This window comes from Pistacia vera, unplaced genomic scaffold (genome assembly GCF_008641045.1).
Source record: "Pistacia vera cultivar Batoury unplaced genomic scaffold, PisVer_v2 Contig1082, whole genome shotgun sequence".
Taxonomy (NCBI): domain Eukaryota; kingdom Viridiplantae; phylum Streptophyta; class Magnoliopsida; order Sapindales; family Anacardiaceae; genus Pistacia; species Pistacia vera.
The window spans coordinates 28,202-54,519 of NW_022195118.1; the positions used below are offsets into that span (position 1 = coordinate 28,202).

The 26,318-nt window shown below is 37.7% G+C and overlaps 1 non-coding gene and 1 pseudogene across 1 annotated transcript; both read left to right on the forward strand.

Moving 5' to 3' along the window:
• The first annotated feature begins 3,481 nt into the window (after nucleotides 1–3,481).
• On the forward strand, nucleotides 3,482–5,255 carry LOC116134633 (annotated as a pseudogene).
• An 18,084-nt stretch (nucleotides 5,256–23,339) lies between these two features.
• LOC116134654 lies at nucleotides 23,340–23,445 on the forward strand. The gene has a single exon (XR_004128779.1). It is a non-coding gene; the product is annotated as a small nucleolar RNA R71 (small nucleolar RNA).
• The last annotated feature ends 2,873 nt before the right edge of the window (nucleotides 23,446–26,318 follow it).

The following is a 26,318-nucleotide window of genomic DNA, read 5'->3' on the forward strand; positions in this document are numbered from 1 at the left end:
ACTGGCTCGTCGCCGCGGCGAAGAAACTTCCATCGTCCCGGCGAAAAGTTACAGAGTCGACACCGCCTTACTCAAGCCAATGTCACCGCGGCGAAGACTGTATTTCCAAGATCCTTAAGTCTCAACCAATTTCAAGGCAAACACTCAACCAACTCAACATACAAACTTAATTAAAACTGAATCAATGAAAATTTAAGCAATACAGCAAATCTTGAATACGTACCTCAGGTGGGGCGTTACAACTCACTACTTTTCCTGCAAATTGGGGGTAGAATGGTCATTGTGCCCCAAAGGAAGAATTCTCTAGAAACTTAATAAACATTTTGTCATGTCCTTCGCCGCAGCGAAGAATCTTTCTTCGCCCTGGCGAAAACTTCCAGAACCTACACCGTAGGTTGCAAGGCTTCATCGCCGCGGCGAAGCTTCTTCTTCGCCCCGGCGAAGGCTATCACTCAACCAAGGACAAAACAATAAGCACTCAAGTAATACAACACAATTAAACTACGTACCTCAAGTGAGGCGTTACAGTTCACGACTAGGTTGCGTTGGGTCGAGCTATATGTCGACGAGCTTATACTGAGTTGAACAACCGGTAGAGTCAGATTGATTCTGGGTCGATCTAATACCTTGCAACTCATCGAGCTTGATGAAAAAAATCACACATAACACACATGTAACTTTTTAATACAATATTTTCTCATACAACTTGATGTGGCAAAACATGATTGGGTGAAAGTTTATTTTTAATTTAAAATCAGCCAATTATATTTTGCCACATCAAGTTATATGAGAAATGTTGTACAAAAATATTGCATGTATAATATTATGCTAAAGAAAAATACATAACTCATTAGATCCAAAATAGATACAATTTTAATTTATAAAATGTAATCTAATCATTGAGATTGATTAAAAAGGAAAAAAACTTTTTAGATACTGAAAAATATTTGTCTAGATAACCCGAAAATAAATTTCTAATTTACACCCATGTTGATGTGGTTAATGTAAATTAGTAACAAAAAAAAAACAAAAAAATTGTGACATAAATTTCTTAGCGGTGAATGTTGTGTAGTTCACAGCGACACAAATAAACTGTGATTATTAACGCAAAAGTAAAGAAACAGGATAAACAAACTTACCATAACAAGAAGCCACGTGAGAGAGAGGTAGAAAACCAGTGGTATGGTATGTAGAGAATAGAAGAAGGAGAAACAGTAAATATAAGAGGTTATACATTTTGCATCCATGAGGTTTGAGTTAGTGAAGTGCACCCTGAGAATTCTAACGTGCTAAATTCATTCAATTTTTTTTAACCCAAGAGACTAGAATGCCCTTAATTATAGTTTAAACTTTCATATTTGAATTTTATGTATAATAAGATTTTATTTAATTTTCATATTTTTAGTTTGAAGATGAATTTGGAAGACAATAATGGATATTTAGGAATTTTAAAAAACTAAATATTTTTTTAATATTATTATGCTAAACTTAAAAGTGATAAGGATTTTATTTAGGAATTCTTAAAGAATTATTTAATTCTTTTAATATTTACAAATTTCTAAATAAAATTTCATCTTAAAACACACAAAATTAATAAAAAAGATGTGATAATGTAGGTAGTTTGTCATTTGACCTCATTTAAGTAAAAAAGGGAAGTTTGTCACTTTTAGAATCTTCTGGGTGTAGATTTTTAACTCAAACCTTATCGGTGAAATGTTTTTGTTATCGTGAATAATATAAAGTAGAGAAGGAAAAGGCAAAGGGAAGGCAAAGGCCGCCCAACACAACGCAACTCAAAACACATCTCATCACAACACATCTCAACTCACCACCTTAATTAAAATAATAACCATAACTCACTCCCCCCAATCCCTTCCTTTTCTCTTCTCTACTGGCGCTCCTCCTCCTCCTCCTCTTCTTCTCTTTTCATTTTTCGATTGTTTATTTTTATTTTTGTTTGGATCGTTTAAGAGATTTCTATCTCCATTTCTCCCAACAAATCGACACACCGCCATGGTCGCGGCAACTCAACAACAACAACAACAACAGCAACAACAGCATCGCAACCGCAAATTCTCCTGAAGAAGAAGCCTTAAAGAGAAACACTGATTGCGTTTACTTCTTGCTTCTCCTTTAACCTGCAAAGGTTATTACTTTTCTTTATTTTATTTTATTTTGTTTGGGTTTTAGATCTTTGAGATCTAACTAGGGTTTCAGATTTATAATCTTTATTTATTTCGAATTGGGTGTTTGGGTTTTGGATCTTTTTGGATTTCTTGGATGAAATCTGTGCAGTACATGGTAATTTTTGTTCCGAAAATTCTAGGTTTTATTTTGTTCTTATGTATCTTAAATAGAATTATTTTGTTTCATTCTAATGAAACAATTGTTTCAATAGTGACGGATTAGGTTAATTTTTTTACCGAATCTAATGATAGTAGAGTTTACTTATTGTTCACAAAACACCTAAAATAAGATTGAGAATCATTTTCCGGAATTTATTCAAGTTGTAGAATATAGTATATTACTGATTCATCTGTTTCCAACTGTTGTTTCTATTTTTGAATTAAGAATCTATCCATAAACGAATACATAAAAGCCCCAAACATTGGGTTGAGTGGTTGCGACCCTTGATTTCTAATCAAGAGGTCAGTGATTCAAATCTCTGGAGCTAACTACTTTGAATAATATATCCCACAAGTTTCTTGATTGCCAAGCTTGTAGGGTCCTATAATATTCCCTTGTTTCTAACATGGTTAATTCATAGGAGAGGTTGAGGTTCTTTGTGTGAAACAAAAAAAAAAAAAAAAAAAAGTTTGGTGTTTTTGTAGGATAACTTTTTTTAATTTTTTGCTCAATAATATATGTCAATTTGTAGTCGGGGGATGTGCTTTTTGGAGTTCTTTCACACGTCAATAGATATTTATGCTTTGTATTTATATGCATGTTTGTTAGTCTCACAACGAGTGATTACTGAATTGTTTAACTTCTATATTTTCTTACATGTCGACGGGGAGCGAATGTGAGTATCGCCATAGCGAATATGCCGCGTTAACCCCAGGATTGTTATTTCTGGCTGCACGGTAATTGCTTGAATCCCAAGTGGGTTCCGGCATCCGGTGAGTTTATCCTCCTTCTGAGTTAACTTTTTTTCATTGATTTAATGTTAAATACATTATTGAAGTGAATGGTATTTGATTGATTGACATTGTGGACAATAAAATTGGGAGCTCTGTTAGATTGTTAATACATTTCCATCACCCCTACTGCATCATTAATGTGGAATCTTGACGTTTTCTTTATCAGCCCCTTGATGGCTTGTTAGAACCCAACATCAGTCACGACTGGATCCACTTTCCCTTCGGCGCACTCAGCTGCAGCTCCTGCAACGGCTGCAACACCTGTGGCCCACACTTCTCACAATCCGGGGAAACAAACAGCCCGTGCATTTTCTTTCAAAGGGCTGTGCCTAAAAGGTGAGATGTGCTTTTATGCATGGACAAATCTGACTACTAATAAAGCCCCCCAGCAGCCAGCAGCTGCCCCTGCTACCGAACCTCCATCATCAAAGAAGGCCTTTGGTGTCCTTCAAGTGCACCCAGGAGCAGAAGGTTCCACTGGCAAATGTCTCAAAGCAGCTGTAGTACTCCTGAAGTAATAAGCCTGCTCCAAAAACCAAAATGCTTTACCTAGGATCACTGTTGGAATTGAAAGGGATGCACCACCACCTCTGGTCAGTGACGTTGAGTTTCCTCGATATAAAGCAAAAAATATACCTCCAATCATCAATGGTAACCCTTTGAACCATTCTCGTTTGCATCAGCTCATGCATCAGATGATCAAGTTTTTCAGCATGGAAAGGACAGTGAGGAGTTTCTGAGGGAGTCCTCTCCTGGTTTGATGTTCTGTTGATGACGAGCTCAGAGATTCTAATTATTACCATGATGAAGACAATATGGCAGAACAAGAGGTCATGAAGAAGGAACTTGAATTCTGTAAATGAATATGAATGGGTCACTCCTTGATTACAATTCAATGGCTTGACAGAGAAACATTTCGTGATGCTCGGGCTATGACTTGACCGCATACAGGGGCAGTATGCTTGGGAACAACATAGAGTTCGTCAGATAGAGTGTTAGTAGGTTCTCATCCAGAAGGAGGAGTTACTCTAAGGCTGAGAGCCCTGATCATAATGAATCAGATCTCAGATCGTTTGTCAAAGCATGGAGGGTTAATGGGTTAAGATCTGTTGTCAGTCTGGATTATTCTCCTGACAACCAGGTTGAAGAGCGAAGTCACCGGAATTCTTCTCGAAGGGACTTACACCATTTATCCACTCATGAGAGCTCTCTTAGTAGCCGTCTCCGTGGTAGAATAAAGCTTCCCAGGAGATCTCCAGTCAGTGGCAATGATTTGCACTCAGAAAGGGAGATGACAGGGGAAGGAATAGGGGCCGTGTGTCACCTGGTAAGCCTCAGGCCTCCCATCAGGGGAGGCTCCGAGACAGAACAAAGGAAGGGTAGAAGAGGATTACAATAACATAGGAAGATCTCAGGGGTCCTCGTATGAGAAGAGAAAAATGGATGATATAATGCTGATTTTGCTGGTCCAAAAAGTCTTGCAGAGCTAAACTGGGAAGAATGTGGAAGTAAGGAGCAGCAATTTCTTGAAAGCGAAAAAGCTTAGAGAATAATCAACAATTTGATGGTGAGCTTTCATTTAAGGCCGATGCCCCTAATTGAGATTCTGAAGAGAAAAGAAAGCTGAATGCAGCTTCCAGTGGAAGAATATCATCAATCATTGAGGAGGACAATACAGAAAGAAAGCAAGGAAATTTTGTTGGTAGCTCTAGTAATACGCAGTAGTAGGGCAAAGCATGGTGCTGTTTCCACTGTATTCAAAGAGGTAGCCAACAATAAGAAGAATTAAAATCTTCCAAGGCTGATGCTTTTGGAGCGACTGAAGGGAAAAATGAAGCTAACCATGATGAGCCTTCCCAGTTAAATAGTGGAAGTGAGCTTGAGCCTGAAGAAGGGATGATTGCGATGAAGCATGGAAGATCATGAGCTTGAAGCTGATGATCAGAAGGATGGGGAGTATGAATATAGCAGGTTGATGGAGAATATAATTAGAAGACGGTGAAAATGCAGAGGCAGAATGAATATTTAGATGATGAAGATGGAGATGACTTTGCTAAGAAGATAGGTGTTATGTTCTCTTGAAGAATGAGGGAGGGCATTTCTTGTTTTTCCTGTGATTTGGTTTTTGGAGAACCGTTGAATTTGATTAGGCTGGTTCTTATTCAGCTGGTTAGATGATGTTATGAAATTTCTTTAGAGAAGTAGGGATATTAGTTTTGTTCTTATATGAACTGAAACATTTTCATTGTATTTATACTGATTGGATAAGGAGTTTCTTAATGTTTTGAGGCATTTTGCTGTAGCCACTAGTTAATGGTGGTTGCTTGGTGCATGACTGTAACAGTAGAAATAATAAGAAAAATTCATTTTACTTTGCAACCTTTCTTTTCTTTTATAATTTATATGAAGGTGATAAATGAATTAAAATGAAAAGAGTATAGTTGCGGAAAATGATAAGACTTTTAGACATGCCACTGGCCATGTGACTTGTATTTTTCTATTTCTTTTTAATTAAATTTCAAGTGAGGAAGTGAGCATAATTACCCAAAAAGGAAAAAAAAAAAAAAATTAAATTGTATAATACAATATACAGAGTAAAGAAAACAGGAAGTTAGCATTGAATACTGATCGATGTACTAATATTATCTTTTAACTGTGATAAACAAACCTGTCACCCTTCTCTTGATTAATTATTAAATTTAGGGGTGAACAGTTCCAGATATCCTGTATTTTTCAGGAAAATTGAAACTGGAACCGCAAGTGCAGGTTCCCAAAAAAGAAACTGGAACTGCATAATACAGGTTTTAAATTCAAGGAACCGGACCTAAAATTCAGGTTTCGGTTCTCCCGGGTACCCTGTAAAAAATAATTATCTCCCTATTAGTTCAAAAAAGACAAAATACCTTAAAATTTACAAATTCACCCCTAACAAATTTTGATTACTCATTCATTTGTGTCATCCTCCAGATTACCAAATCAATCCTCCAATATTGAAGAGACTACACCTACTTTTACCGTGTCGGGAGCGGTGGGGGATGATTAACCACTTCCATCTTCAAAGCAGACTCTGACCAGCATTTTGAACATCAAATATTAATCGGTCTGATGTTACTTCTGTAAGTTGTGATGTTGAAAGTCATGCCTTAGATCTCCTTAGAGTCGTAGAGCAGGCAGATTCATGCTGGTCATGGAACGTGCACTCTGAGGTTGTGTTCTGGAGTATGTATACCTTTAAAATCTGAGATAAAACAACAGTAGTTAGAAGTTAATAGTTACTCTCGTGTAATTTAGAAATTATTCATGCTACTGCCTAATGTAACTTATAAAAAGTTACTCTAATGTAGCTTACAAATAATTCATGCTATTAGAAACAGCAGGACTTTCATGCTCATATTCATGATACATAATTCTCCTATTGCCTTCATGCTAACAGGTAGAAGTAGAACAAGCATGCATTATAATTGCATCTAAATATTGTCCAGTGAAAATAGAGACTTAATCAATGATCTAAATATTACAAGGATAAGCAATTGCTCTAAATATTGCGACCCAACATAATAAACAAAAGAGTACATGATGATGAAGACAAAGTTGCCTCAACAATGCAAACTGCCAGACCTGACAACACCTAGAAACTTTAACATCCCAAAAACCTAAAAACTGGAACCCCACTCTTCAAACATCCTATATCAAATCGAATTTGTGCTAACCCAATCAGGAACATTAAATATGAATAGAAGTAAAAAACTGCAAATAGTGCTATAAAAGTCAGTTTTTTGCAGCACATTGTGACCACATTTAAGTAAGACTGCCCACCAAAGTCACCCCAACTCTTCTTTAATGCTTTTATGATTTATCTCGGTCCACAATTTATAATAGAATTCTATAGACATCATCTCTTATCGAATAGCATTGGCCCAATTCAAATACAACCTTGTGTGCTAATTTTTTTTTTTTTTTTTTTTTTTTAACAATAAAACATATACCTTGCCTATTGTGGTCACAAATCACAATGTGCCACAAAAAACACACAGACATACCATTTGATCTCTTTCCGATTCCAATTTCAAATCCAAATTAATATATAAGTTAATTATAACCCAACATACCTGCCAATAAATCATAAGTTGGACTGTTGGAGGATCAAACAATCTGTTGATTCCCCTCAGTTGAAGGGATAGGAAGCGTCATCTCTATTGATTGTACATCCTTCTAAAATGCATATAGGAAAAATAAAAAAGCTTAAGTTAAAGAGTAAATGAACTCACTTTGCTCTTCTTCTTCATTCGTTAAGACTGCGATACCAATCACCACACATAGTAGCACTTGTACTGTTTGTACGAGACAATGAAGCTCGATAAGTTCGATAACTCTACTCCTAACACTAAAACTAGCCTCTAAAACCACCGTGGTTATAGGAATGACTAGTGTATCACAAGCCTCTTAGATATACATATACTTTGAACTAATCCATTTCCACCAAGCTAAAGCATCAAAGGCATCATGAGCTTCTGACACTTGTAACATCCCTCATCCAAATAATCCAACTTTGATTTTTTCGATGCAACCGTATCACTTGTGTCTACTAAGCTCAATACTATTGACCAACCAAAGAGTCATCTTCCGTATTCACCCCACTGCCGCCACTAACCCTTACATTGGCACTGCGATTGGCAATAGAAGATTGCCTATCAGCAACTATTCCCCGTACAACTCATACAACGCCTCCCAAACTCTTGTAACATGTACCCTTGATTCTTGATGACCAAAATCTTGGGAAAACACCCTCAATCACTCTCATTGGCACCTAGGGTCCAAGGTAGCACAATAGCCATCAACAAATTACACTCCCAATACTTATCAAACTCGCCTTTCATCTTCCACCATGTTCTGAACAAATTCATTTTCATCAATATAGTTTATCCAACAATATTTTAACCCTCAAACCTCAACCAAAAATATATTTGACGTTTGATAGTCACTCCCGAAAATGTTTATAGTGGCATCACTAAAAATTTCAAAATCTAACATACTTTCTCAATTTTGTCCTAGTCTTTTATGTTGGGACAAGAATGAAACGCCCACTTGAGGTACGTACTCATGTTTGTTCATTTTGCCCTTAATGTTGATTATTTGCCCTTAGTTAAGCTTGTATGTTATTAATATTGCTGTTTTGGCCCTTAATGAAGTGTATGTTGGTTTGGTTGAGTGGTTGCCCTGAATTTGATGAAGTTGGTGAAATTGGAGTTACAGACTTCGCAGTGGCGACGTAGGTTCTGTAATTTTTCGTCGAGGCGAAGAAACAGTCTTTGCCCAGCGAAGAGTCGGCTGAAATTCTTCATGAGGTTCTAGAGAATTTTTCATAGGGGCAAGTGACCATTCTACCCCCTAATTAATACGAAAAGTGGGGAGTGGAATGTAAGCAAATTCCATGGAGAATACATTAAGTTGGGGTTGTGAGTGCAAAGAATTAAAGGGCAAAGTTAGAATTTCCAGAAAGTGTAAGGGTAAAATGGGAAAGAGTGCTTATAATATGAATATTAAGGGTTTAGTCTTATAAACCCCCTCATTTCTCTTCTTCCACCGACACTTCCATCCTTCATTTTTCTCTCAACTTTTCACTCAATCTTCCAAGGATTTTGAGGCTTTTGGTTAGAAATTGATAAGGAGTTATCCTAAGCACAAGAGGTAAGAATCCTTGCTCTAGATATGAGTTTTATTTGTGCAGAAGTTGAATCCTTACTAAGTTTTGCTTGGTTAAGAGGAAGCTTGAGCCCAACAAGAGTAGAGAGCTTTAGTGGAAAATACTCAAGCATAAGGTAAGTAAATCCAACCTAAGCTAAGTTTTAAGTGATTGAATGATGTGTAGAGATTGTTTATATGAATCTTGCATGAATTCTTTATGCTTGAGATGAGTAGATGGAATTGTTATTGAGTTTGATGATGGTTCATGGTTGGATTCTCCACCATAAAAGGGTTGGTTGTGTTGATAGAATTTGGTGGAAGTTTGGATGGATTAGAAAGAGATTGAGAAGAGTATTTGGAGTGTGTTTCCTTGGCAGGATTTGTGAGGATTCAAGGGAGTTTTACTCCAATTTTTGGATGGTTTAAGAAAGAAGTAGAATTATAGTTAAAGTAGAGTTTATGTATGCATGCTTATTGTTTGATGAAATGCCTAACAGAAACATGAGTGTGAGTAGAGAACCTTAATTTTATGCAACATTGCATATTTGCATTTCATGAGTGCATGTAAGAAATAATTCTAAGCATGAGCCATCCAGATGCATATATTTATATATGTGTAATAACTTAAGAAAGAATCATGAGTTGTGAGAGTAAAGCACTCTAAGAGTAAAGAGAAAAGAAGAATAAGCGCTAGAGAATAAAAGAGAGAAAAGTGCTAAAGAAGAAAAAAGAATAGGTTGTGTGATGGGGAATGATGAGTTGTTACTACAACATGTAAAAATAGCAAGTACACTAGTCGCACAAAGTAATAAAGTGATGAGTGAGTATCGTTCCCACGAGGATTGGTTGCTAAGCACTAAGTTTTCTACTGTTTTCAAGTTGGAGCAATCGAATTCGTTTGGATTAATGGGAGAAAATTAAACTAAAACTAAACAAAATTTGCTAGGTATTCAAAATAAATTGTGAAAACAAGATTAAAAACAAGGGTAAAAATCAATTCAAACAAATAGGTAGGGTTTTGACTTCATTCGGACTCTATGGATTAAACCTATGGATTATGCTATTTCCATATTCGCATGCATTGATTGTAAATCAAATTCTCTAAATTGTGAAACATACCTTCTCAGGCTATGTTTTCCTACTTTTCCCTATTAAACTTCCACACCCAACAATTTGAAGATTAATAGTTCTAAGCTCATTAAGCACATAGAATCCTAGATTGATTTCATTGATTCTCAAATCTATCTCTAGCATTCAATACTACAATGGTGATTACCCAAGAAGCTTAACATGACTCATTTCTCAATTTCGTCATGTTCATCAATTAAAAGCAATAAAATCAGAATAACCACACAATCCATGCAATAGCATATGAAAATAACAAAAATCAATTACTCAATCCATGAAAATCCGAATTACATCAAAACCCTAGCCCACAATGGGTTAGTTCATAGCTAAATTGACAAAACAAGCAAGAAAATCGAATAACCCATCAGTCAACATATTGAAATGAGAGAAAAGACAAGAGATCTCCCCTAGTTGAAGAATCCACAAGATTAAACCCCAAATCTTCTCACTTTTCAACCCGAAATTCGTCAAATCTAAACTAAGGAAAATGAAAATAAGCTGCTCTAGACTAAAAAATGACCAACCCCTCAAAATGGAAAAGTTTTGCTTTTATAGTTCACCCAAAAATCTAAGACTTTACCTAAAATGAAACTGTGAGTCTTAGAGAAAACTGGAATTCGCAGACTTCGCCGCGGTGACGAAGTAAAATTAACTCTCGTGCGTAACTCCTTTCACCGCGGTGAATCTTCATGAAGAATTTTGAAATCACAGAATTGCCCTCCGCTTGCTTCTTTGCTTGATTCTTCGATCTTCGATGCTCTCCCATGGGAACAAGCTTCATAGTGCTTTACTCCGCTTTAGAACTCTCCCAACTTCTGAGATTCGCTTACTTCTGAGTCCAGGAACTCCAATTCGCTCATTGTTTGCTCAAAATGTCCATTCTGGCCTGAAACACAAAATGTAAAGAATTAAGTAGCAATTCAGGCACAAATGAACTAAGAAGTATCTAAAATCCTACCTAAAAACCTAAATAAAACAGTATAATCCTCGGATTATCAAATACCCCCAAACTAAAGACATGCTCGTCCTCGAGCATCAGGTACAAAACTCAAAGAAAGAAAACAATAAACAACCAAAACATGACACCATAAAACTGGAAATGAACAAACAAAAATTAGACTCAACTCAACATACGAATTGCCTAGAATTTATACAAGTCTCAAAGGTTGTTGAAAAATTATTGCTAGAAAAATATTCAGCACTCCAAGAAGTTATAAGTTGCATCGACTATCTTTCTCTATTGGTCCCCCGAGTAGGTGATCCCCACTACAATCCACCTTCCGACTTCCCAGATTATTTTATGCAGACATGCAAAGTTTATCAAATGGCGGCAGACTCCATAAGCCTAAATATCGAACTACTCTCCACTAATGAGGATTAGACATCGCTAAAAATCAAAAGGTCTTTGCAAACTTGTAACGTTAGGCTCGGGTAGTGGGCTCCAAAGGAAAGGAAAGGATAAACAAACAAAAGAACTTGGTTTCCTTAAAGCAAACACTAAGACTTAATCCAACTCCCACTTCCTTTCTCAACCATCACTCAAAATGTCAACCATTTAACAACCTTCAACCATGAAAAAATCTTATTTTTGCTATTGTAATGCAATTCTCGAAATAGATTTTTTTTTTTTTAACAAAAAATAACAAAAATCTCAAAATGAGGTTAGTTACCTCTCTTATTCTTCTTGCCCTTCTCACAACCCCCAAACTATTCTTTTAATTCATTCACACGACTCTTCAAGTTCCTTGTGTTTGCATTACGTCCAAAATTCTCCTAAAGGGTATGATAAAGTGTTTAGGGTAATTGGATTGGACAATTTTTGGTTTGCAAGGAAATAAAAGCAATGATAATCTCATAAGGCTCAAATGGGTGACTAGGGAAAAATTCATTCGCGGGTTGGCTGGAAAGGCTCAAACGTTCCGAAAAATGCCTAAATCATTTCCTCAACAGTGTCTATTCCTAGAATTTCGCCTCAAGCACTTCTCTACTAGGTTCTAGAGTCCACCAACATTATCAAAATTTTACCTAACCACATAAAATGAATCTAAGCATGCCGAAATAAATGAAAATGGTGGTTGAACCACTCAACAAACCTCAATCAAAATTCAGTCAATCAACAAAAACTTGAAGCAATGCTTACCATTTTTCAACAATAAAATCCCAACAACCCTATTCTCATCATTGATTTATACAATTCATTATTGGCATACAAAACAAAACATGAAAATAAAATAAACAAAAGTCCAAAATTTCTCAAATTTTTCCTATCCCCAAACTAAAGATGACATTGTCCCCAATGTGACATTATGCATAAATTAGGAATAGAAAAACAGAATCGACAAAGGTACGAGATAGTTCCCTGATTAATCCGTGAAGTTGAAGTTTCGCTCAACAGTATGCACACTCGATCCTTGACTTTTTCATCACCAAAATCTGTAAAAACAATTGAAAACTGTGGTGTCCACTGTGTTAGAAAAATTCACTGACTAATATGAAAATATTACAACCCTAATCTCGTCTTTACATCAACTAGGAAATTAAAACAAAAATTAAACAATCCAAAACAAAAAGCATCAAATTAGTTCAATGTTCAAAATGAAATACAAAAACAACAAAAACAATGAAAAATAACAAACAAAAACAGGCGCTCAGGTGCTTATTCTTCGACCTCCTCATCTCCCTCGGTGTCATCCTCTTCTAAGTCGGAGCCCATCCACTCATCTGAATCCCAGTCAGCCCATTGGAATTCCGAAGTATCAACGTTGAGCTTGGTGAAGCTACTTTTCTGCATGTCATACATCATCTGGGTCTGCTTTGCCAGCCACTCTTGATGTTTTGCCATCCATTTCATCTGACCCATCATCTACTGCATCATTTCCCTCATAGTGGCTATGGAACTGGATGATGTGGTAGTGCCTTGTGTGGTTCTCTGTCATTTTGTCCCGACGCTGGGTTGCTCACAGTCTGGACATTCAAGATGCTTGTGATAATAGTCTGAGTTGAGGACTGGGGCAGCGTGGATAAGTGGCTCATCATCAGTTGCCTCGACTCCTGCTCGAGTGCACAACTCTGTAATAAGAGTGGGAAAGGGTAACTCCCTCGCCCTGGTTTGGCTGCATGCTGAATGTTGTTTAGGATAATTTTTCCCACATCCATTCTCTTTCCTGTGGCAATAGAATGGAGCAATAATGTCTTCTCATACGTCACCGTGCTATAGTGCGTCTCCGGCATCATTCTCGCAGAAATAAAGTGTTGCCACAATCGAGCTACCGGTGTCAAATTGGTTCCCTTGATGCTCTTCCTGCTTTTTTTTGAAATTTCCCAAATGGTGTTCAGTTTTGTAATGACCAGAAGAATAATATCATCCTCAAATTGTGTCTTCCTAAAATCCTCATAATCATTACGGTCAATCTTAGACAGGTTATAAAAATCATTAATGACCTTCGTATTAAATGCCACATCAGTACCCCTCACAAATATAGCACCAGATTCACACTCCAGGAGGTTGGCATAAAACTGTCGCACTATTGGCTCTACGGCCGCATGTGTAGGTGCACTCATAAATAATTGCCAACATCTCCCTCGATTCCAATCCGTAGCCTGGGTCGCGGTCAATCCATGCTCAGGAATAAATCCTTTGTCTTTCCTTTGGATTGCCACTTCATATCGTTTTCGAGCCTTGTCATTCACAAATCGGTTGTCCATTTTTTTTCCTTTTCCTTTCCCCTTGGACAACACTTTGAGCGGCATTTTTTTCAAACTCCACTTCAACTCAACAATTCAACTTAAAAATTCAATCCTAAGCGCCCTATGAACAACCACAATCAATTATGCAATAAAAACAACACTTCCAAAATTCGCACCTAGACCCCCAAACTACGATTCTTCCAAACTCACCCAAACACTCCAAAATTCAGAACCCACACTCTTCAATACCAAACAATGCATAATCAACACTTCCTCAAACAAAATCAAAGCACAATAGCACCAAAAAATCCACAACTCAATCAACAATCAATATTTTCAGATCCACAACTCTAAACTCGAAATTGTACAATTAAAAGTTTGGAAGGCTCGAAATCTTACCATTCCCAAGATGCTTTCACCACCAATTTCACAGATTGTGGCCCAAATCGCAAGATCTCCAAATTTTGTAAACCAAGGGTTTCCAAAATTTTTTGCAATTTTTCGCAGAAATCGTTGTTAAAAATGAGTTGTTTTGGTGTTTGGGAGAGTTATGAAATGAGGAAAAGTGATGGGAATTTGCTGAAGAAAACTTTGGATTGAAGTAGGAAATTTTTTTCTCTCAATTGTGTTTTGAACTTTTGCGTTAAAAATGAAAAAATAGTGTGGTATTCATAAAAAACAGACTTCGTCGTGGCGAAGTTCTTCACTTAAAAACCCCAGAATCCTAACCCAGTTAATGCTGTGGTGAAGACAAATTCTTCGTCGCAGCGAAAAATTACAGAAGCTCATCGCCTCGGCGAAGAACAAGCTTCGCTGCGGCAAATTTTCCTTAGTGAATTTCGCCCAACTTTCTTCGCCATGGCGAAACCAAATGCTTTGTCGCAGCTAAAAAATACAGAGGCTCATCGCCTCGGTGAAAAAATTACTTTGCCGCGGCCAAGTTTGGGACTTTTTGACTTCCAATTTTTGCAAAATGTGCTTCGCCGCAGCAAAAATTGGAAGAATTCCATTTCTGCCTTGATTCGATAATTCACCTAAAACACCCAAAAAAACACACAAATTAGATTTCATCTAAAATTCATAAGACAACTAAACAACTTCAAAATAATAAATAAATAACAACAAATGAAAACACTTGGGTTGCCTCACAAGGAATGCTTGTTTATAGTCGAAAGCTTGACTTTCTCAAGTCTTCATATCGGAATGTCAAGCCGAAGGGGAATTGACTTGCAACTCATCACTCCGTCGATATATAGCTTCAACCACTGGCCATTGACCTTAAATGTGCCTTTTTCTTCATGTGACACGTCCACCGCTCCGAATAGGTAAACTCTTGTAACTATGAAGGGTTCAGACCATCTAGACCTAAGTTTTCCTGGGAAAAGCCTAAGTCTAGAATTAAACAACAACATTTTCTGACACACTTCAAAGTTCTTCTTCCTGATATGCTTGTCATGCCACTTCTTGGTCTTTTCCTTGTACATCCTAGCATTCTCATAAGCTTCATGACGGAACTCATCGAGTTATTCAAAGTCAGCATCCTTTCTTCCCCAACAGCTCGTAAATCCATGTTGAGCTGCTTGACTGCCCAGTAGGCCTTATGCTCGAGTTCTACCGGCAAACGACATGCCTTCCCATACACCATCCTAAATGGAGACATACCAATCAGAGTCTTAAATGTAGTGCGGTAGGCCCATAATGCATCATCCAACTTTTGTGACCAATCCTTTCTCGATGCATTGACTGTCTTCTCTAAGATTCCCTTTAGTTCTCTGTTTGACAGTTCCACTTGTCCGCTAGTTTGTGGATGGTAGGGTGTCGCAACTCTATGTTTCACCCCATATTTCCCCAACAGTGCATCCAATTGCTTGTTGCAAAAATGCGATCCTCCATCACTAATGATTGCCTGTGGTATTCCAAACCTTAAGAAAATATTATTTCTCACAAAATTAACCACCACCCGGGCATCATTGGATGGCAATGCAACTACTTCCACCCATTTTGATACGTAGTCCATTGCTACCAAAATGTACATATTCTCGTAAGAATTTGGGAAAGGACCCATGAAGTCAATTCCCCATACATTGAACAGCTCAACAACTAGGATATTGTTCAGTGGCATCTCATCTCGCTTAGAAATATTCCCACTTTGTTGACATTGGTCACATTCCTGAACCATCCGGAAAGAATCCTTGAAAAGGGTTGGCCAGTAAAACCCAGATTGAAGAATCTTGGCTATTGTCCTAGCTCCTCTAAAATGGCCACTTACTTCCTTCTCATGACAATGCCTTAGATACTCTCCATTTCCTCTTCCGGAACACACCTACGTATCATCTGATTAGCACAGTGTCTATAAATAAATGGCTCTTCCCAGAAGTAGTATTTCAAAAATGAGAAAAACTTCCTCTTTTGTTGGAAAGTCATGCCGATGGGGAGCACTCTCCCTGACAAGTAGTTTGCAAAATCTGCAAACCACAGTGCTTCCTCCACTCTCATCAATTTCTCATCCGAGAAAGTTTCTCTGATTTGGGTTTCTTCTTCATTTCCCTGAATTGGTTGTTCAATCCTTAACAAATGGTCCGCCGCCACATTTTCCGACCCTTTCTTATCTCGTATCTCCAACTCAAACTCTTGTAGCAATAGGATCCATCTTATCAGCCGAGGTTTCGCTTCTTGCTTTGCCAATAGGTGTTTTAGTGCTGAATGGTCCGTGTAGACTATCACCTTGCACCTAGCAAATATGAACGAAATTTATCAAAAGCAAAAACCATAGCCAACAATTTTTTTTCAATGGTGGTGTAATTCAATTGTGCATCAATGAGTATTTTGCTAGCATACTGAATTACATGTAGCACTTTGTTTTTCTTTTGTCCTAACACTACTCCTAGTGCAAAATCACTAGCATCACACATCAATTCAAATGGTAGTCCCTAATCGGTAACTGCAATAATAGGTGCAGACACTAATAACTTTTTTAGAGTTTGGAAGGCATGCAATCATCACTAAAATCAAAAGCAACATCTTTAATCAATAAATTGCAAAGGGGTTTAGAGATCTTAGAAAAATCCTTGATGAACTGTCTATAAAACCCCACATGCCCCAAGAAACTTCGAACTGCTTTAACATTAGAGGGTGGTGGCAGCTTCTCAATCACGTCTGTCCTTGCTCGATCCTTTGAAATTCTATGACAAAGCACTATTCCTTCCTAGACCATGAAGTGGCACTTCTCCCAATTGAGCACCAAGTTTGTCTCCTGACATCGCTATAAAACAAAAGAGAGATTAGATAAGCAATTATCAAAGGATGAACCAAAAACAAAGAATTTATCCATGATGACTTCTATAAACTGCTCCACCATATCTCCAAAGATCGACATCATGCATCTCTGAAATGTGGCTGGTGCATTACACAACCCAAAGGGCATCATTCGGTAAGCAAAGGTGTCATAGGGACAATTGAATGTCGTATTCTCTTGATCCTCAGGAGCGATGACAATCTGGTTGTATCCTGAATAACCATCCAAGAAACCGTAATAAACATGCCCTGCCAATCTCTCCAACATTTGATCAATGAAAGGAAGTGGAAAATGATCCTTCCTTGTAGCTTTATTTAATTTTCAGTAGTCAATGCACACTCTCCAGCCCATGACCGTCCTAGTTGGTATCAATTCATTGCTCTCATTCTTTATCACTGTGATACCTCCTGTTGGAGTAGGTGCCTTAGAGCCAATCAATTATTGTAGAATTGACTCTTTGTAATAATGTTCATTAATCAATAAAAGGTAGTTGTTTTGGTGTTGGGGAGAGTTATGAAATGAGGAAAAGTGATGGGAATTTGCTGAAGAAACTTTGGATTGAAGTAGGAAATTTTTTCTCTCAATTGTGTTTTGAACTTTTGCGTTAAAAATGAAAAATAGTGTGGTTCATAAAAAACAGACTTCGTCGTGGCGAAGTTCTTCACTTAAAAACCCCAAATCCTAACCCATTAATGCTGTGGTGAAGACAAATTCTTCGTCGCAGCGAAAAATTACAGAAGCTCATCGCCTCGGGAAGAACAAGCTTCGCTGCGGCAAATTTTCCTTAGTGAATTTCGCCCAACTTTCTTCGCCATGGCGAAACCAAATGCTTTGTCGCAGCTAAAAATACAGAGGCTCATCGCCTCGGTGAAAAAATTACTTTGCCGCGGCCAAGTTTGGACTTTTTGACTTCCAATTTTTGCAAAATGTGCTTCGCCGCAGCAAAAATTGGAAGAATTCCATTCTCCTTGATTCGATAATTACCTAAAACACCCAAAAAAACACAAAATTAGATTTCATCTAAAATTCATAAGACAACTAAACAACTTCAAATAATAAATAAATAACAACAATGAAACACTTGGGTTGCCTCACAAGGAATGCTTGTTTATTCGGAAAGCTTGACTTTCTCAAGTCTTCATTCGGAATGTCAAGCCGAAGGGGAATTGACTTGCAACTCATCACTCCGTCGATATATAGCTTCAACCACTGCATTGACCTTAAAAAACTATTCTTTTAGTTCATTCACACAACTCTTCAAGTTCCTTGTGTTTGCATTAGGTCCAAAATTCTCCTAAAGAGTATGATAAAGTGTTTAGGGTAACTGGATTGGACAATTTTTGGTTTGCAAGGAAATAAAAAGCAATGATAATCTCAAAAGGCTCAAATGGGTGACTAGGGAAAAATTCATTCGTGGGTTGGTTGGAAAGGCTCAAAACGTTCCAAAAAATGCCTAAATCATCTCCTTAATAGTGTCTATTCCTAGAATTTCGCCTCAAGCACTTCTCTACTAGGTTCTAGAGTCCACCAACATTATCAAAACTTTACCTAACCACATAAAATGAATCTAAGCATGCCGAAATAAATGAAAATGGTGGTTGAACCACTCAACAAACCTCAATCAAAATTCAGTCAATCAGCATAAACTTGAAGCAATGCTTAACATTTTTCAACAATAAAATCCCAACAACCCTATTCTCCTAATTGATTTATACAATTCATCATTGGCATACTCAAAAAAACATGAAAATAAAATAAACAGAAGTCCAAAATTTCTCAAATTTTTCCTACCCCCAAACTAAAGATGACATTGTCCCCAATGTCACATTATGCATAAATTAGGAATAGAAAAACAAAATCGACAAAGGTACGAGATAGTTCCCTGATTGATCCGTGAAGTTGAAGTTTCGCTCAACAGTGTGCACACCCAGTGTGTTAGAAAAATATGTAAAAACAATTTAAAACTGTGGTGTCCACTGTGTTAGAAAAATTCACTGGCTAATATGAAAATATTACAACCCTAATCTCGTCTTTACATCAACTAAGAAATTAAAAAAAAAATAAACAATCTAAAACAAAAAGTATCAACTTAGTTCAATGTTCGAAATGAAATACAAAAACAATTAAAACAAAGAAAAAAAAAAAAAAAACAGGTGCTTAGGTGCTCATTCTTCGGCCTCCTCGTCTTCCTCGGCATCGTCCTCTTCTAAGTCGGAGCCCATCCACTCATCGGAATCCCAGTCAGCCCATTGGAATTCCGAAGTATTAACGTTGAGCTTGGTGAAGCTACTTTTCTGCATGTCATACATCATATGGGTCTGCTTTGCCAGCTACTCCTGATGTTTTGCCATCCATTTCATCTAACCCATCATCTGCTGCATCATTTCCCTCATAGTGGCTGTGGAACTGGATGATGTGGCGGTGTCTTGTGTGGTTCTCTATCGTTTTATCCCGACGCTGGGTTGCTCTCTGTCTGAACGTTCAAGATGCTTGTGATAATAGTCTGAGTCGAGAATTGGGGCAGCGTGGATAAGTGGCTCATCATCATGTACCTCGATTCCTGCTCGAGTGCACAACGCTATAATGAGATGTGGGAAAGGGTAACTCCCTCGCCCTGGTTTGGTTGCATGCTGAATGTTGTTCAGGATAATTTGTCCCACATCCATTCTCTTTCCTATGGTAATAGAATAGAGTAATAATGCCTTCTCATAAGTCATTATACTATAGTGCATTTTCGGCATCATCCTCGCACTAATAAAGTACTCATCGGTGTCAAATTAGTTCCCTTGATGCTCTTCCTGCCTTTTTTTGAAATCTCCCAAGTGGTGTTCGGTTTTGTAATGACCGGAAGAATAATATCATCCTTAAACTGTGTCTTCCTAAAATCCTCATAATCATTACTGTCAATATTAGGCAGGTTATAAAACTCATTGATGATCTTTGCATCAAATGCCATATCAGTACCCCTCACAAACACAGAACCAGATTCACACTCTGGGAGGTTGGCATAAAACTCTCTCACTAGTGGCTCTACAGCCGCATGTGCAGGTGCACTCATAAATAATTCCCAACGTCTCCCTTGACTCCAATCTATAGCCTGGCTCACGGTCAATCCACGCTCAGGGATAAATCCTTTATCTTTCCTTTGGGCTGCCCCTTCATAACGTGCCCGAGCCTTGTCATACAAACCAGTTGTCCACTTTCTTTCCTTTTCCTTTACCCTTTGATAGTACCTTGAGCGGCATTTTCCCAAAACTACTAATCAACTCAACAATTCAACTCAAAAAAATTCAACCCTAAGCGTCCCACGACAACCACAATCAATCCTGCAAAAATTAACAACACTTCCAAAATTTTTGCACCTAGACCCCCAAACTACGATTCTTCCAAACTCAACCAAACACTCCAAAATTCAAAACCCATACTCTTCAATACCAAACAATGCACAATCAATGCTTCCTCAAACAAAATCAAATCATAAACTTCACGAAAATCCCAAAACTCAACTCAACAATCAAATCTCAAATTCAACTCTAAAAATCAAAATTGGTTAATTTAAAGTTTGGAGGGCTTGAAATCTTACCAATCCCAAGATGCTTTCACCACCAATTTCACCGATTTCGGCCCAGATTGCAAGATCCCCAAATTTTGTAAACCAAGGGTTTCCAAAAAATTTCGCAATTTTTTTGCAAAAATTTGTGCTAAAATGAGTTGATTTTTGTGTTTGGGAGAGTTTAGGAGTTAGAAAAAGTGATGGAAGTTCACTGGAAAGGCTCAAGATTGAAGGTGGGAAAATTTTCTCTCAAATGTGTTTGAAGTTTTTGCGTTGAAAATGAAAAGTCGCGTGCGTATTTATAAAAAGCAGACTTCGCCGCAGCGAAGAACAACTTCACCACGGCGAAGTTCTTCACTTGAAAACCGTAAAAACCTAACCCAGTCGATGTCGCGGCGAAATATTACAGAAGCTCATCACCTCGGTGAAAAACAAGCTTCACCGCGGCGAATTTTCCTTAGTGAATTTCGCCCAACGTTCTTTGCCGTGGTGGAAAAATACAGAGGCTCATCGCCTCGGTGAAAAAATTTACTTCGCTGTGGTGAAGTCTAGGACTTTCCAACTTCCAATTTTTGCAAAATGTGCTTCGTCGCGGCGAAAACTGGAAGAATTCCATTTCCGCCTTGATTCGATAATTCATTTGAAACACCCAAAAACACACAAATTAGACTTTATACGATAATCGTAAGAAAACTAAACAACTACAAAATAATAAATAAACAACAACAAATGAAAACACTTGGGTTGCCTCCCAAGGAGCGCTTGTTTATAGTCGGAAAGCTTGACTTTCTCAAGTTCTTGTGTCAATCCAAACTATCCAAATACATCAACTCCCGAGCATTGTCCTTGCACTGAAACTTTACTTGCTGATGATTTTTGTCACATGGGGCCTTTGTTGAGAGCTTAACTACCGATTTCCATTCCTTGGTCATTCCTTTCATGGGTTGATCATTCTTACCAACAACTTTCAGTTTTCTTGATTTTTCTTCACCCATTTTTAGCGGAGGAATCCGTCCCTTGTAAGGATACATGCTCAGTTGTGGCCCATCTTGGAATGGTGTAAAACTCTCTGGGTTGTGGTCCTCCTCATTGGATCGCCTTGACTTGACCGTGCATCTTTTAATTGACGAATTAAGATCATTAAGTTGGGAAGTTTCAATTGTTAACTGACCCACCGAATCAATTTTGAAACATGACTCTTGCTTAAGTAGAGCTTTCAGAAACTCAAGGACATTGAATGTCACTTCCTCATCTTGCATCCTCATGATAAACTTCCCCTCTTGAACATCAATTAAAGCTCTTCCAGTTGCTAGAAATGGTCGTCCGAGGATGAGAGGAATCTCCTTATCTTCTTCCATATCCAACACAAAGAAATTTGCCGGAAAAATAAATTTGTCCACTTTGACCAACACATCTTCCAAAATGCCCCTAGGATGCTTTATGAATCTATCTGCAAGCTGCAAGCATATTGTTGTCGGCTTCATTTCCCCAATTCCTAATTTCCTGAAAACAGAAAAAGGCATAAGATTTATGCTTGCACTTGAATCACATAAAACTCTATCAAAAGTAATGTCTTCTATATCACAAGGAATAGTAAAACTCCCTGGATCTTTGAGATTCAGGGGTAGCTTCTTCTGGAGAATGGTGCTGCACTCCTCAGTGAGCATCACCGTTTTCTCATCTTCTAACTTCCTTTTGTTTGATAGAATCTCCTTAAGAAATTTTGCGTAGCTCGACATCTGTTGTAATGCATCTGCAAAAGGAATGTTAATGTACAGTTTTTTAAATACATCAAGAAATTTAACGAACTGCTTATCCTGTTTTTCTTTTATGAGTCTCTGAGGAAAAGGCACCGGAGGTGTGTGATATGCCAATTCTGGTGGTATCTCGGGAAATGGCAATTTTTCTTTCTTTTGCCTTTGCCTTTCTTCCCGCTTTTATTCATCTTTCCTAGAACTGGTTGGCTCTTCTTCAACAATTATCTCTTCGTCCACTTCCTCATCAGAATCTTCATTTTCTTTTGGTAGGCTTTTTTCTTTCCTTGATTGTTCCACCTCTTCCAAGACTGTCCCACTTCTCAAAGTTATTGCGTTCACTTGCTCTCGTGGGTTAGTCACTGTGTTGCTTGGTAGGGACCCCTGTGGTCTCTCATTTAGCTTTTCAGCCAATTGCTCCACTTGTACCTCCAAGTTCTGAATGGATGCCCCTTGATTTCTGAAATTTGTTCTCGTCTCATTCATAAAACTTGTGGTCTCCTGCATAAACTTTCCAAACATGTCCTCCAATTTTGTCACTCTTTGCTCTCCTGATTGTTGTTCACCCCTATTTGGTTGTTTGGCAATGCTCTTTGGTTCCATTGATTGTTTTGTTGATTCTGATTGCCCCAAGACAGGTTCGAATGATTCCTCCAACTAGGATTATATGTGTTGGAGTATGGATTGTTCGGTTGCCTTTGATTTCCTACCAAGTAGTTAACCTGCTCTGATGATGATGCTGAAGCAAACGTGTTCCCCACTTGACAGTTGCTGCTCACATGATTACATACACAAAACTCACAAGTTAGTTGAGGTGCTTGAATGGAATTTACCTGCATACTTCCCAACTGTTTCTGAATTGTTGTCATTTGGGCTGAAATGGCTGTATATGCATCAACTTCATGAAAACCCATAGATTTCTTCGGTTGCACCTTTCATTAGGTCTTTGATAATTGTTGCTTGCCAGAACTTCAAGCAACTTGTGAGCTTCTTCCGGAGTCTTATTCTGCAGTGCTCCTCTCGAGGCTACATCTACCGTAGTTTGCACATTCACCATCAATTCATTATAAAATGTTTGGACTTGCATCCAAACTGGCAACCCATGATGTGGACACCTCCTCAGTAATTCTTTGTATCTCTCCAAGCCTCATACAATGATTCCAACTCTTCCTGAAGAAACGATGTAATATCATTTCTCAGCTTTGCCGATTTTGCTGGAGGAAAGAATTTGGTCAGGAACTTCTATGCTAAATCGTTCCATGTTGTAATTGTTCCTGTTGGTAATGCCATTAACCATCCTTTAGCTTTATCCTTCAATGAAAACGGGAATAGTCTCAATCTGATGGCATCATCTGACACTCCGTTTGACTTAAAAGTATCACAAATCTCCAAAAAGTTGGCAATGTGTAGATTTGGATCTTCCTTCAAATCTTCCCTGAACTGTACTGACTGTTGGATCATCTGGATGATTGCCGACTTTATCTCAAAGTTGTTGGCTTGTACTACTGGTCTAGTTATACTCGACCCACTGCCATCAACTGAGGGAACTGAAAACTCCTTTAGTGTTCTATTTTCTGCCATCTCTACGACTATGACTTCTGGTTCCACTATAGCCTCTCTTTCTCTTCTTTCTCTATTAAGTCTTCTAGTGGTTCTTTCAATCTTTGGATCAACAGGAACCACTGGCTGACATCTTGCTCTTCGCATAAACTACACAGAAAATTAGAAAAAGTAAGTTCACAAACCAACCTAAAAGAATAACAAAAATTAAACAAACAACAATTAAGCAAAAATAAAGCTCCAATCTAGCTAACACAAGAAAAATTTAATGTTAACACAAAACTCAATCCCAGGCAACGGTGCCAAAAACTTGATGCGTTGTTACTACAACATGCAAAAATAGCAAGTGCACTAGTCGCACAAAGTAATAAAGTGATGAGTGAGTATTGTTCCCACTAGGATTGGTGGCTAAGCACTAAGTTTTCTACTGTTTTCAAGTTGGAGCAATCGAATTCGTTTGGATTAATGGGAGAAAATAAAACTAAAACTAAACAAGAATTGCTAAGTATTCAAAACTAAATTGTGAAAGTAAGATTTAAAAACAAAGTAATATCAATTTAAACAAACAAGTGGGGGTTTTGACTTCATTCGGACTCTATGGATTAAACCTCCGGATTATGCTATTTCCATATTCACATGCATTGATTGTAAATTGAATTCTCTAAATTGTAAAACATACCTTCTCAGGCTATGTTTTCCTACTTTTACCTATTAAACTTCTGCACCCAACGATTTGAAGATTAATAGTTCTAAGCTCATTAAGCACATGGAATCCTAAATTGATTTTATTGATTCTCAAATCTATCTCTAGCATTCAATACTACAATGGTGATTACCCAAGAAGCTTAACATGACTTATTTCTCAATCTCATCATGTTCATCAATTAAAAGCAATAAAATCAGTATAACCACACAATCCATGCAATAACATATGAAAATAACAAAAATCAATTGCTCAATCCATGGAAATCCGAATTACATCAAAACCCTAACCCAAAATGGGTTAGTTCATAGCTAAATCAAAATACACAGCAAAAAAAACAATAAACACAAGGTTCAACATATTGAAATGAGAGAAAAGACAAGAGATCTCCCCTAGTTGAAGAATCCACTAGATTCAATCCCAAATCTTCTCACTTTTCAACCCAAAATTCGTCAAATCTAAACTAAGGAAGATGAAAATAAGCTGCTCTAGACTAAAAACGACGAACCCTCTCAAAATGGCAAAGTTTTGCTTTTATACTTCGCTCAAAAACCTAAGACTTTACCTAAAAATGAAACTATGCATTTTAAAGAAACTAAAATTCACAGACTTCGCTGCGGCGACGAAGCAAAAATAATCTCATGCATAACTCCTTTCGCCGTGGCGAAGAACAAACTTTGCCGCGGCGAACCTTCATGAAAAATTTTGAAATTACAGAATTGCCCTCTGCTTGCTTCTTTGGTTGAATCTTCAATCTTCGATGCTCTCCCATGGGAACAAGCTTCATAGTGCTCCACTCTGCTTTAGAACTCTCCCAAATTCTAAGATCCACTTACTTCTGGGTCCAGAAACTCCAAATCGCTCATTATTTGCTCAAAATGTCCATTTTTGCCTGAAATACAAAATGCATAGAATTGAGTAGCAATTTAGGTCAAAATGAACTAAGAAGTATCTAAAATCCGACCAAAAAGCCTAATAAAAATAGTATAATCCTCGGATTATTAGAGCCCAAGTTGGTCCTCATGTGCCCAAGATGATTGAGCACATAGAGAGACTTGAGACTTTGGGATTTGAGTTGGATGTAGAATTACAAATGGATTTGATTCTGCAATCCTTGTCTGACTCTTATGCTCCATTCATAATGAATTTCAATATGAACACGATGGAGAAAACCCTGTTAGAACTTTTGAACATGCTGAGGATTGTAGAGTAAGACTTGAAAAGGTCCAAGCCTGTTTTACTGGTTGCTGCCAATAAAGAAAAGGGTAACGGCAAGGGTAAGCCCAAGCCCAAAAGACAGGTTGCTCTTGGGCCTAAGAGTGGCATAGGGAAGGGCAAGGTAGTGTGCTTCTTTTGTGGCAAGCCTGGCCACTGGAGGAAACACTGCAAGGCTTTCCTCGCAAGCAAGAAGAAGTCAAATGCTACGACTTCAGGTATGTTTATGATTGAGATTAATTTCTCTCCCTTAACATCTTGGGCCATTGACACAGGATGTGGTACTCACATTTGTACTGATGTGCAGGGACTCAGGTAGAGTAGAGTGCTCGCCAAGGGAGAGGTGGACCTACGAGTTAGAAATGGAGCACATGTGGCTGCATTGGTTGTAGGGACTTACTGTTTATGTTTGCCTACGGGCTTGTTGTTGGAACTATATAACTGTTATCACATACCTTCTATTTCTAGAAATATTATTTCAGTATCTGTTTTGGATAATATGGGGTATTATTTTGAGATATCTAATGGATTTTGTCCTTTAGTTTGAATGGTATTCTATTTGGAATTGCAAGGTTATATAATGGATTATATGTTCTTG